Source organism: Manis javanica, chromosome 12 (assembly GCF_040802235.1).
Source record: "Manis javanica isolate MJ-LG chromosome 12, MJ_LKY, whole genome shotgun sequence".
NCBI lineage: Eukaryota > Metazoa > Chordata > Mammalia > Pholidota > Manidae > Manis > Manis javanica.
The window spans coordinates 47,227,222-47,240,844 of record NC_133167.1 but is presented as its reverse complement, the minus strand read 5'-3'; the positions used below and the strand labels follow the sequence as shown (position 1 = coordinate 47,240,844).

The following is a 13,623-nucleotide window of genomic DNA, read 5'->3' as shown; positions in this document are numbered from 1 at the left end:
TTTCTATCCCTTTGTCTTTCTTTGGTTCTGTTGTTCTGTCTGTCTTCCCTATTTCCTTGCCCTCCTCTCTCTTGTCCACCCTTCCTTCCTTCTTTACTACGCAGCTGGATCTGGTCCAAACAGAACAACGGACAAGTTTAATGAAGTTCACACAGCAGCAATGAAAGCACTGCTCCCTGTTCCTCTCTCTGCTACCTTTTGGTTTGCTTTCCTGAGGAGTAGAATTTGTGATCTCTGGGATGTGTTTCAATAGATAAACCACGAGCTCTTTTACTTACTCTTATACTGGACCCCAAATATTTTTTGATCCTGGACTTATTTCAGGAAAAATATTTAGAGCCTGAGAACTCAATAAATGCACTTGTTTTTATTTATTATGTTATTATTGTTACTTTAGTACATATTTTACATAACAAGTAATATACCTAATATACATTATAATACAACAAAATAGTATTCAAATTTAAAACAAAAAAGTAATAGTCCAAAATAAGGTATCATAAGGTAGTTTACCACTTACCTTAAATATCCCAGGGCAAATTATACGCTTAAAGTGAGGTTTATCATCAACGATAGTGTATATAAATCCATATATCAAATTCTCTTTTTGAAGACTGCACAAGGCTGACCTTACGTCGTCTCAGATATTGTTCCTCCTTGCTTCACCCCAAAATGTGGCCTGCAAGCTCATCGCAGGGAGCAGAGAAACGGCAGCACTGCCCCTGCTGGTTCCTTCTGCTTACATGGGGCCATCTCCTTTGGTCGAGTTTCTTTGCTAGAATCTTTTAAGCCTGCACTTTTTGTGAGGATTAGTTCAGTTAAAATTTGATAATAAAACCTATAAGTCCACTTTCTTAAGCACCCACCCTCTGCAGTCCCCCAGTAATCTGAGCAGTACTCAGAGTGCGCGGGTTCCTCCGTCGCCCACTCTGGCTTCTCCATTTGGGTATCGCGAATACGTTGTGGCACACACTGCCCTCTGAAAGAGACCAAGTGGGCACTCGGGCCCATAGACGTTTACTAATAAAGCTTTATTTATTTCTCATTTGTGAGTATAACATAAGCACAATTCTAATAATGATTTCCCTGTGCCATGTGGTTTGTCTCGCTCACCGTTTTCTGCTTGGAAACGAGCAAAACTCTCTTCAGCTCACCTTAGTGAGCGGAGTTCTGCAGCCTTCGCATGGTGACTCCCTGGTGTCAAATGTGTTTCATACGCTGGTAGACATCCCCTGGGTGACTTGGTCTTCCCAGGATTCTATTCCATTTGTAATCAAATTAGTTTTCCAGACTTAATTTAAAATACATGCATGCACACGTGCGCGCGCACACACACACACACACACCCTTTCTGTGCTAGTGTTCCAATCAACAGTCTACAATAGATGGCATTCAGCTTCTACTTTTCTGAAGCAGCCTTTTGGTATTGATTGATTTCCTGGGTATCTCTTTTTAGTATAAAGTTCACCAGTACATATTTTTAATATGTATGTTTAACCTAGGTTACTGCTGTTATGTTGAGTTAGCATATTTTCATTTCTTTCCAAATGAAAGAATTTTGGTTTGTATCTATAAAAATATACTCAATTTGGTAAAATACAGGGCCTCTAATAGTGAGGCTCATAATAATAAACAAATTAAGCAAATAAATATTGCAATTACCCTTTGATTATCAATTTACATAACAAGTGGGTATAATGGAAATGTTTATGGATTCAGATTTCATATGTTCAGCTTTGTGATTAGAGGAGGGAAAAAATTTTGGAATGGAAATATCACATTGATGATGGTGTTAATAAGGACATGAACCTCGTCTCTAAATATGGGTTCAGAAATTTAATTTCTGAGGTAGATAAACTTTCATATTAGTTCATACCCAGAATGAAAAAGTTCATTTGCTTGAACTTACTATCAAGGGTTTAAAAAAACCCTGAAATCTAAGTAGATGGATGGATTGAACATTTAATCTCTGGAAGATGCAGTATGACTTTTGGTGAAAAGCTATAACTTAAGTTTCAGAATTCTCTTCTTAACTCTGTAATTTCCTGTGTAAAAGGAAAAAATGACTTTAACATCGATAATTTTTCTACTTTTAAGATACTAGCGGTAATGATTCTCAGCTACAAGAAAAATCCCTGCTATATTCTCATATATGATTGTTGTTTTGGTATTTAGAGGAGCATCTGTTTATATATAGGCAGCTGTCTTTAGACAAAAAATAAATAAAATTGTAAAATTAAGTAAGTTTTATCAAAAAAATTCAGTTCCACACACAATATAGGTTTAAGATTCTTGTACAAAGAAAAATTTTATTTGAAATTAAAGAAACATAAATATCCCTATTCAAAATTTAACCAGTTTTAAAACAAGCTAGTTTTTGGCCTAAAACATTGCTACATGTTGATTACACTGTCCTAGTTCTAAAGGTATTTCATACCACTTCTCCATCCATTAGGCAGAGACTATTGAATGCTTCATTACAAAGAATGGACATTTTTAACAGCTTTTCCTTAAATTAACATGACAGGTACTACAGTGCAATGTTGTTAATCTTCTCCTAAAAGCTTCATGTTGCTGTTTAGTTGTTTACTAATAAATCAAAGAAAACATTCTTTGTCATTTTAACTTAGACATAGATGGATGAATCTTAAGTGTCATTGGGCATAGGGAAAAGATCCCACAGGAAAATAGGATGTGTTTTTTAAAAAAGTGCACACACACACACACATTATATATACCTGAAGAAGATGATATTAGAAGGAATCACATATATGAAAACATTTTGTAAGCCATAAAGTAGCAATATAAATATTATTTTATCTATTTACCTATCTTTGCATTTATTTTTTATTTGACCTCCTTGCTTCTTTATTACTTTCTTGAAGGTCAACAAGAATAGAATACTTCTCAGTTGTTTTGCAATTTTGTGTTCGGTGCCCATCCAATAACATTTCAGGCTCTTGTGTACATTCCCTTTGAAGATTTGTTTATTTAAAATTTTGGTACAGGCCTATCCCCTGCTTCCTGAAGGTTTCTTGATTTTAGTTAAAAAAAAATAATTGTATTTGGGTTGCTAATTTGGTATTGCAGGCTGTATAGGAGATAAGGTAATACATACCTTTAGGTTAATGATTTTATTTTGTTTATTTCTGTATTTCCCTCATTTCTTTGTGGGAATTGATGCTGAACTAATATTTAATGAATTAATGAGTGAAGTAAAAAATGAATAAGTGATTTTGGAGGGTGGAAATATGAAATGTTACCAAATATCTCAGCTTTGGTTTCATTTTGGCCACAGTACCCTGAGTTCTCAATCAATAAAAATTTTTCTTTTGATTGTGGATGATGATAGAGCTAAAGATACAATATCTTTATCAAATCAACTTAATTTGTGCCAAGTTTCACTTTGGTTTTAATAATTCAGCTGCTTTTTACTCTATGAAATATGTATTTTTGTATATAAAAATGTGAAAGGGGGGTGGAGCCAAGATGGTGGCGTGAGTAGAGCAGCAGAACTCTCCTCCTAAAACCACATTTATCTATGAAAATATAACAAAGACAACTCTTCCTAAAACAGAGACCAGAGGACACAGGACAACAACCAGACCACATCCACACCTGTGAGAACCCAGTGCCTCGTGAAGTGGGTAAGATACAAGCCCCACCCCGGCGGGACCCAAGCACCCCTCCCCCCATCTCCCGGTGGGTGGAGAGGAGTCATCAGGGAGAGAGAAGGAGCCCAGGACTGCTGAACACCCAGCCCCAGCCATCCAGACCAGAGCGCAGGCACAGTGCATGCGTGGGGTCATGGATACCAGGGAAACAGGGCGGCAGGACCAGTGAGCGGGTACCTGAGGCTGACGCCGGAGAACAAAGAAACAGGAGTGGCCTTTTATTTTTAGCGAGTGCTTTTTAGAAGTCTTAAAGGGACAGGGACGCTAATACTAGGGAAACAGGGAAGCAAGACCGATGAGCAGCTGCCTGAGACCAGTGCCTGAGGACAAATAAAATCATGTGTTTTTCTTTTTACTTTTTTTCTCTTTTTTTTAAATTAATTTTTTACTTATTTTATATTATTTTATTTTATTTTTTTCTTTTGTTGTTGCTGTTGTTGTTTTGGTTTGGAGAGTGCTTTTTGGAAGTCTTAAAGGGGCAGGGCAGGACACTTAGTCCAGAGGCAGGGAATCTGGGGATCTCTGGGCACTCTAACCCCCTGGGCAGTAGGGAGCACAGAGAACCCTTACGGAGATAAATAGCCTCCCGGCCACTCCCCCTCCAATGGGGCTCCACCATTTTGGAGTAGCAGCCCAAGCCAAGCCACGCCTACAGCAACAGCAGAGATAAATTCCAGAGCAGCCGGGCAGGAAGCAGAAGCCCTGTCTGCGCACAGCTGCCCAGCACAAGCCACTAGAGGTCGCTATTCTCCCAGGAGCAGAAGGCCACAAACCAACAAGAAGGAAAGCACTTCCAGCTGTCACTCGTACCAGCTCTGCAAACTATCTCTATCACCATGAAAACGCAAAACTACAGGCAGACAAAGATCACATAGACAACACCTGAGAAGGAGACAGACCTAACCAGTCTTCCTGAAAAAGAATTCAAAATAAATATCATGAACATGCTGATGGAGATGAAGAGAAAAATGCAAGAGCAATGGGATGAAGTCTGGAGGGAGATCACAGATGTCAGGAAGGAGATCACAGAAGTGAAACAAACCCTGGAAGGATTTATAAGCAGAATGGATAAGATGCAAGAGGCCATTGAAGGAATAGAAACCAGAGAACAGGAACGTATAGAAGCTGACATACAGAGAGATAAAAGGATCTCCAGGAACGAAATAATAGTAAGAGAACTATGTGACCAATCCAAAAGGAACAATATCCGTATTATAGGGGTGCCAGAAGAAAAAGAGAGAGGAAAAGGGATAGAAAGTCTCTTTGAAGAAATAATTGCTGAAAACTTCCCCAAACAGGGGGAGCAAATAATCGAACAGACCACGGAAATACACAGAAGCCCCAACAGAAAGGATCCAAGGAAGACAACACCAAGACACATAATAATTAAAATGGCAAGGATCAAGGACAAGGAAAGAGTTTTAAAGGCAGCTAGAGAGAAAAAGGTCACCTGTAAAGGAAAACCCATCAGGCTAACATCAGACTTCTCGACAGAAATCCTACAGGCCAGAAGAGAATGGCATGATATATTTAATGCAATGAAACAGAAGGGCCTTGAACCAAGGATACTGTATCCAGCACGACTATCATTTAAATATGATGGCGGTATTAAACAATTCCCAGACAGGCAAAAGCTGAGGGAATTTGCTTCCCACAAACCACCTCTAAGGGGAATCTTACAGGGACTGCTCTAGATGGGAGCACTCCTAAAAAGATAACAGAACAAAACACCCAACATATGAAGAAAGGAGGAGGAGGAATAAGAAGGGAGAGAGGAAAAGAATCTCCAGATAGTGTATACAACAGCTCAATAAGTGAGCTAAGTTAGGCAGTAAGATACTAAAGAGGCTAACCTTGAACCTTTGGTAACCACGAATTTGAAGCCTGCAATGGCAATAAGTACATATCTCTCAATAGTCACCCTAAATGTACATGGACTTAATGCACCAATCAAAAGACACAGAGTAATAGAATGGATAAAAAAGCAAGACCTATCTATATGCTGCTTACAAGAAACTCACCTCAAACCCAAAGACATGCACAGAGTAAAAGTCAAGGGATGTTAAAACATATTTCAGGCAAACAACAGTGAGAAGAAAGCAGGGGTTGCAGTACTAATATCAGACAAAATAGACTTCAAAACAAAGAAAGTAACAAGAGATAAAGAAGGACACTACATAATGATAAAGGGCTCCGTCCAACAAGAGGATATAACTATTCTAAATATATATGCACCCAACACAGGAGCACCAGCATATGTGAAACAAATACTAACAGAACTAAAGAGGGAAATAGACTGCAATGCATTCATTTTAGGAGACTTCAACACACCACTCACTGCAAAGGATAGATCCACTGGGCAGAAAATAAGTAAGGACACAGAGGCACTGAACAACACACTAAAACAGATGGACCTAATAGACATCTATAGAACTCTACATCCAAAAGCAACAGGGTACACATTCTTCTCAAGTGCACATGGAACATGCTCCAGAATAGACCACATACTAGCTCACAAAAAGAGCCTCAGTAAATTCCAAAATATTGAAATTCTACCAACCAACTTTTCAGATCACAAAGGTATAAAACTAGAAATAAATTCCACAAGGAAAACAAAAAGGCTCACAAACACATGGCCACTTAACAACATGCTTCTAAATAACCAATGGATCAACGAACAAATCAAAATAGAGATCAAGGAATATATAGAAACAAATGACAACAACAACACAAAGCCCCAACTTCTGTGGGACACAGTGAAAGCAGTCTTCAGAGGAAGGTATATAGTGATCCAGGCACACTTGAAGAAGGAAGAACAATCCAAAATGAATAGTCTAACATCACAATTATTGAAACTGGAAAAAGAAGACCAAATGAGGCCTAAAGTCAGCAGAAGGAGGGACATAATAAAGATCAGAGAAGAAATAAACAAAATTGAGAAGAATAAAACAATAGCAAAAATCGATGAAACCAAGAGCTGGTTCTTTGATAAAATAAACAAAATAGATAAGCCTCTAGCCAAACTTATTAAGAGAAAAAGAGAATCAACACAAATCAACAGAATCAGAAATGAGAACGGAAAAATCATGACAGTCTCCACTGAAATACAAAGAATTATTAAAGACTACTATGAAAACCTATATGCCAACAAGCTGGAAAACCTAGAAGAAATGGACAACTTCCTAGAAAAATACAACCTCCCAAGACTGACCAAGGAAGAAACACAAAAGTTAAACAAACCAGTTACGAGCAAAGAAATTGAAATGGTAATCAAAAAACTACCCAAGAACAAAACCCCCGGGACAGACGGATTTCCCTCGGAATTTTATCAGTCACACAGTGAAGACATAATACCCATTCACCTTAAAGTTTTCCAAAAAATAGTAGAAGAGGGAATACTTCCAAACTCATTCTATGAAGGCAACATCACCCTAATACCAAAACGAGGCAAAGACCCCACCAAAAAAGAAAATTACAGACCAATATGCCTGATGAATGTAGATGCAAAAATACTCAATAAAATATTAGCAAACAGAATTCAACAGTATATCAAAAAGATCATACACCATGACCAAGTGGGATTCATCCCAGGGATGCAAGGATGGTACAACATTCGAAAATCCATCAACATCATCCACCACATCAACAAAAAGAAAGACAAAAACCACATCATCATCTCCATAGATGCTGAAAAATAATTTGACAAAATTCAACATCCATTCGTGATAAAAACTCTCAGCAAAATGGGAATAGAGGGCAAGTACCTCAACATAATAAAGGCCATATATGATAAACCCACAGCCAACATTATACTGAACAGCGAGAAGCTGAAAGCTTTTCCTCTGAGATCGGGAACTAGACAGGGATGCCCACTCTCCCCCCTGTTATTTAATATAGTACTGGAGGTCCTAGCCAGAGCAATCAGACAAAACAAAGAAATACAAGGAATCCAGATTGGTAAAGAAGAAGTTAAATTGTCACTATTTGCAGATGATATGATATTGTACATAAAAACCCTAAAGACTCCACTCCAAAACTACTAGAACTGATATCAGAATACAGCAAAGTTGCAGGATACAAAATTAACACACAGAAATCTGTAGTTAATGAACCAATAGAGAGAGAAATCAGGAAAACAATTCCATTCACAATTGCATCAAAAAGAATAAAATACCTAGGAATAAACCTAACCAAAGAAGTGAAAGACCTATACCCTGAAAACTACAAGTCACTCTTAAGAGAAATTAAAGGGGACACTAACAAATGGAAACTCATCCCAGGCTCATGGCTAGGAAGAATTAATATTGTCAAAATGGCCATCCTGCCCAAAGCAATATACAGATTTGATGCAATCCTTATGAAACTACCAGCAACATTCTTCAATGAACTGGAACAAATAATTTAAAAATTCATATGGACATGCCAAAGACCCCGAATAGCCAAAGCAATCCTGAGAAAGAAGAATAAAGTGGGGGAGGGGGGCATCTCACTCCCCAACTTCAAGCTCTACTACAAAGCCATAGTAATCAAGACAATTTGGTACTGGCCCAAGAACAGAGCCACAGACCAGTGGAACAGATTAGAGACTCCAGACATTAACCCAAACATATATGGTCAATTAATATTTGATAAAGGAGCCATGGACATACAATGGCGAAATGACAGTCTCTTCAACAGATGGTGCTGGCAAAACTGGACAGCTACATGTAGGAGAATGAAACTGGACCATTGTCTAACCCCATACACAAATGTAAATTCAAAATGGATGAAAGACCTGAATGTAAGTCACGAAACCATAAAACTCTTAGAAAAAAACATAGGCAAAGACCTTTTAGACAAAATCATGAGTGACCTCTTCTTAAACATATCTCCCCGGGCAAGGAAAACAACAGCAAAAATGAACAAGTGGGACTATATTAAGCTGAAAAGCTTCTGTACAGCAAAAGACACCATCAATAGAACAAAAAGGAACCCTACAGTATGAGAGAATATATTTGTAAATGACACTTCCGATAAAGGCTTGATATCCAAAATATATAGAGAGCTCACATGCCTCAACAAAAAAAAACCCAAATAATCCAATTAAAAAATAGGCAGAGGAACTGAACAGACAGTTCTCCAAAAAAGAAATACAGATGGCCAACAGACACATGAGAAGATGCTCCACATCGCTAATTATCAGAGAAATGCAAATTAAAACTACAATGAGGTAACACCTCACACCAGTAAGGATGGCTGCCATCTAAAAGACAAACAACAGCAAATGTTGGTGAGGCTGTGGAGAAAGGGGAACCCTCCTACACTGCTGGTGGGAATGTAAATTAGTTCAACCATTGTGGAAAGCAGTATGGAAGTTCATCAAAATGCTCAAAACAGACCTACCATTTGACCCAGGAATTCCACTCCTAGGAATTTACCCTAAGAATGCAGCAATCAAATTTGAGAAAGACAGATGCACCCCTATGTTTATCGCAGCACTATTTACAATAGCCAAGAATTGGAAGCAACCTAAATGTCCATCGGTAGATGAATGGATAAAGAAGATGTGGTACATATACACAATGGAACACTACTCATCCATAAGAAGAGGGCAAATCCTACCATTTGCAGCAACATGGATGGACCTGGAGGGTATTATGCTCAGTGAAATAAGCCAAGCGGAGAAAGAGAAATACCAAATGATTTCACTCATCTGTGGAGTATAAGAACAAAGGAAAAACTGAAGGAACAGAACAGCAGCGGAATCACAGAACCCAAAAATGGACTAACAGGTACCAAAGCGAAGGGGACTGGGGAGGATGGGTGGGTAAGGAGGGATAAGGGGTGGGGAAGAAGAAAAGGGATATTAAGATTAGCATGCATGGGGTGGGGAGGGAGAAAGGGGAGGGCTGTACAACACAGAGAAGACAAGTAGTGATTCTGCAACATTTTGCTATGCTGATTGATGGACAGTGACTGTAAAGTGGTTTATAGGGTGGACCTGGTATGGGGGAGAGCCTAGTAAACATAATATTCTTCATGTAAGTGTAGATTAAAGATTAAAAAAACAAGAAAGAAAGAAAGAAAAGGGGGATTACTCCTTGATAGGATAAAACTAATGGTAAATCAATGATTATTGCATGTTTTAAATATCCCTAATTTGATCACTTAAAGGGTGTCAGATGATCGGCTATGGAGGTACAGTTTTCTGATAATATTCCTTTCTCTTAAAAAAAAAAAAAGCAGTTCCTGTGTGGTGACCTCCAATGAGCTCTACACAATGGTATAAAGGGCATATCAAAGTGTGGGGAAAGTGTCTGTTTGTGTTTATACAGAAGATCAAAGTCTAATTTGGCTACCCAGAAAGTGAACTAAGATACGATATGAAGAAGAACTTCCAACATCAGCACTCTCTGGAAGACTCATACCAGAAGATGATCATCAAAAAACCTCCACAAAGATACAGGCGATGCTGCAGTTGTAGCTGCATCCATCCCACCGTTTCCTGGACTTGCCATTGGAATGAAGAAGGAGATATCTAAGCTGGCCTGTGCATACAGTAAAACAACAAATTTGACTGGATCTATACTGTCGGAACTCAACCAAGAATTAGGAGAAGTGCAAGTTGCAGCACTCCAAAATCTTGCGACTATAGACTATCTATTGTTAAAAGAACATGGGATGTGAACAGTTCCCAGGAATGTGTTGTTTTAATTTGTCTGATTTCTCTCAGACTGTTCAAGTTCAGTTGGACAATATCCATCATATCATAGACAAATTTTCACAAATGCCTAGGGTGCCTAACTGGTTTTCTTGGCTTCACTGGAGATGGCGGGTAATTATAGATTTGCTTTGTTTATGTCACCATATTCCTATTATGTTAATATGTGTGCGCAAGTTAGTTAGTAGTTTAAAACCTACACATGCTTAAGGTACTCTACAAGAAGATATGTCAAAGAAATAATCAATCCTCCCATGTTTTCTTCCATATGCTACCTCTATAGCTTTTCTTCTTCCTTCCTAATTACAACCTTTAAATAGAATTCGTGCCTCATATCGAATTTACGAGTATCATAATTCCTCCAGGTGGTAAAGATACCTCGAGACAAGTGCTGGGCATAGAAGCCACAGGGCATAAATCTGCAAATAAGTAAAAAGCTAACCTTTTCAAACAATATGGCTTCTCTCTCGCTTACCAACTTTACATTTCCCTGTATGGCCCCGGAAGATGACTGGTTAGCCAGAGACGGGTAAGATTCCTCAAGGGAGAAACAACCTAAGACAGGCACAGTCGCAGGGGGGCCATCAGGTGAGAAATTGGGGATCAACAGTGGTGAAGCTTAGAACCTCACCCCCCCTGTTTTGAGAGAAATCTTCTGCATCCATGGATGTTTTAATGCCCTTGTCTTGCTTGGATTAACACATAGTCTACAGGCACACACCTGATCATCTACAATTGCTCTCTTACAACACTAAACTATGTTTTCTACCTTTATCTTGCATCTACCTACCACTTCAGCATTTTATTAAAAATAAAAATAATAATAATAATAAAGGGAGAAATGTGGGATCCACATATAAATCAAGTATAAAAATCAAACAAATATTCATATTTGACCTGATTGTTTATAGTTCATAATGCATGATCAAAACTGAAAGTTTCTGTGATAACTGCCCTTGTACTGTTCACCATGTAAGAACTTATTCACTATGTAGGAATTTGTTCACCATGTAAGAACTTGTTCGTTATGCTTCAGAAGATTGGAGACTGACGAGAATTAGGCTTGATATGGATTAATGATTGTGCATTGAGCATTGACTCCCCTATACAGAATTTTATTGTTGTTAACAACCATTTGATCAATAAATATGAGAGATGCCCTCTCAAAAAAAAAAATGTGAAAGGCTAGTTAAGATAGGAAAACTTGTCTGTAAGGCCCTATATAGTTCTGTTTCTCCTGTAGGAGGAGTTAGTCTTTGAATCAGTTTTGTAGAATTACTGGCTAAGAAAGTTTTGGTCTGATAATTACTTAATAAGCTTGTGCCTTCCCAAGTTATTAAGTTTTTAGAATCATTTTCAAACTGTGCTTATTGGGTTTCATAAAATGTTAATGTTAGTTATGAACTATTCAAAACCTTCAGGAATTACAGCATTCTATGGTGTTCAAGAATGAAGATTTAAAAGTAAGCATATTGAGCCAAATAAATAATCCCTCAAATATTTTCCTCACTTCAAGGTATGATGTCATTATTATTAATTTATTGACAGTGTTTTGACATGATTAGGTAATTGGCAGAATTTGATGATAAGAATAGTTCTTTTTCATTTTTTCTTCTTTTTTGTAGCTGAACTATACAAAGTAGTTTAAGAAATAGAACTGTAGTGATAATGCAGAACAGTTGATGCACGTTTATTGGTAAGAAAGTGTCAACAATCAGAACCTCTTTTCAGGGGTTTTGAAATCTGTTTTAAAATGTCTTACTTTCTTCTACAAGGCCTTGGGTGATCCAGGTTACTCACAGGTGTTAGGTCTTGTCCCTGCCATCCCTGACTTAGGGATAGAATGGGGTTCAATTGAATGGTAAAGCTTCATTTTAGGACCCCAAACAATCCATTTTCTATGGATGATTGGGTGTCAGTGAAGTGGTTTTACCTGCTCTAGAAATGTCTAGTCTGATGTAAGTTCATGAGGGCCAAAGAGAAGCATTCAAGGAAGTAGGAGGGAAGGGATGTCATGCTCCAGAGATGCTGTGGTGGGGCAGAGGGAGGGCCAGGGGGACACGGAAGCTGTTGATAGGTAGTGGTAGGAAGAAACCAGGTTTACCACAGGGCCTGGAGCCACTAGAACTAACAGTTTAAGCCAGCGAATGCATTTTGCATCGACATAAGAAGGTATTTTGAGGAAAAGTGTTTTCATTTTCCTTGAAACTTGACCCTCTTTCTCCTTTTCTGATTGCTGTAGATGATACCTTCCTCAGTCTCATTTTTACCAAGGCTAGAAATGTCATGATTTTTCTGGTTTCTCACTTTCTAACTTATCCACATAGCCAAATATTTGCCCAAATCTGAAGACTTCATATGCTGCATCCCTATTTCCTTTCCTTTATTTGGCCATCCTTCATTCAGCCTTCCCTCCTAATGCTTCCCGATATTCCAAAATCTAGCCTCCATAATGCTACCAGACTAATATCCTAAAGCACAAACATCATCAATGTCCCTCCCTTGATGACAGAATTAAGAGGTCCATGCTGTATTGTGCCTGACACTGGAGGCCATCCGTGATTGCTTGACCAAGATCATGACCTCTATTATTTCCTATTACTACTTCATGCCATTTTCAACCATTCAGCTGAATGCTCACCACTATCCAAACAATTCCTATATTTTCCACTTTGTTTGGGGAATTTCTTCCATCTTGCTGTTTGCTTTAAATACTGTACATTCTTCAGGACCCATTTCAAATGTCTCCTCTTCCATGGTGCATATCTCACTTTTTAGTTTAAATAAGTGAGCTCTCCCTCTCTTTTAAATACCAATGACACATTTTTCATGGCATTTATCAAACTCTAGTTTTTGCTCTCCAGTCATGTTCATCCACAAATGTGTCTCAAACATCAATACTATTTAACACATGTCAAATAAATAAACAAATGGCTGATGTAACCATGGATGCTTATGAGATCACTTAGAGTGGCAGACAAATAGAGAATTATTTTGTTTAAATTTTCATAATTTTCATAAATTTCTAATCATAGTCAATCGATAGAAAAGGATTTTAATAAATAGTATGTAGGTCAGAAAGATCACCTGGGACAATCTGATATCTTGCCTTGCTTATCTCACACTTTCAAAGGCCCTTTTAAGACTGAAGTGTTAAAAACTATTTGTGATGACTTTTGTGTTTATTTTATTGCCACTCGCTTACTACATTTTAAACATTGACCCTTTATGTTAAACTTATTTTCATTT

At 38.0% G+C, this 13,623-nt stretch overlaps 1 long non-coding RNA gene across 1 annotated transcript in view; it reads left to right on the top strand.

The window, feature by feature from the left end:
• Positions 1-13,623, top strand: part of LOC140844759 (uncharacterized) — a 185,244-nt gene that overhangs the window by 136,478 nt on the left and 35,143 nt on the right. The window contains exon 2 of the long non-coding RNA XR_012123249.1: positions 3,578-3,647. This is a non-coding gene — a long non-coding RNA (uncharacterized lncRNA). The remainder of the gene's footprint in view (positions 1-3,577; positions 3,648-13,623) is intronic.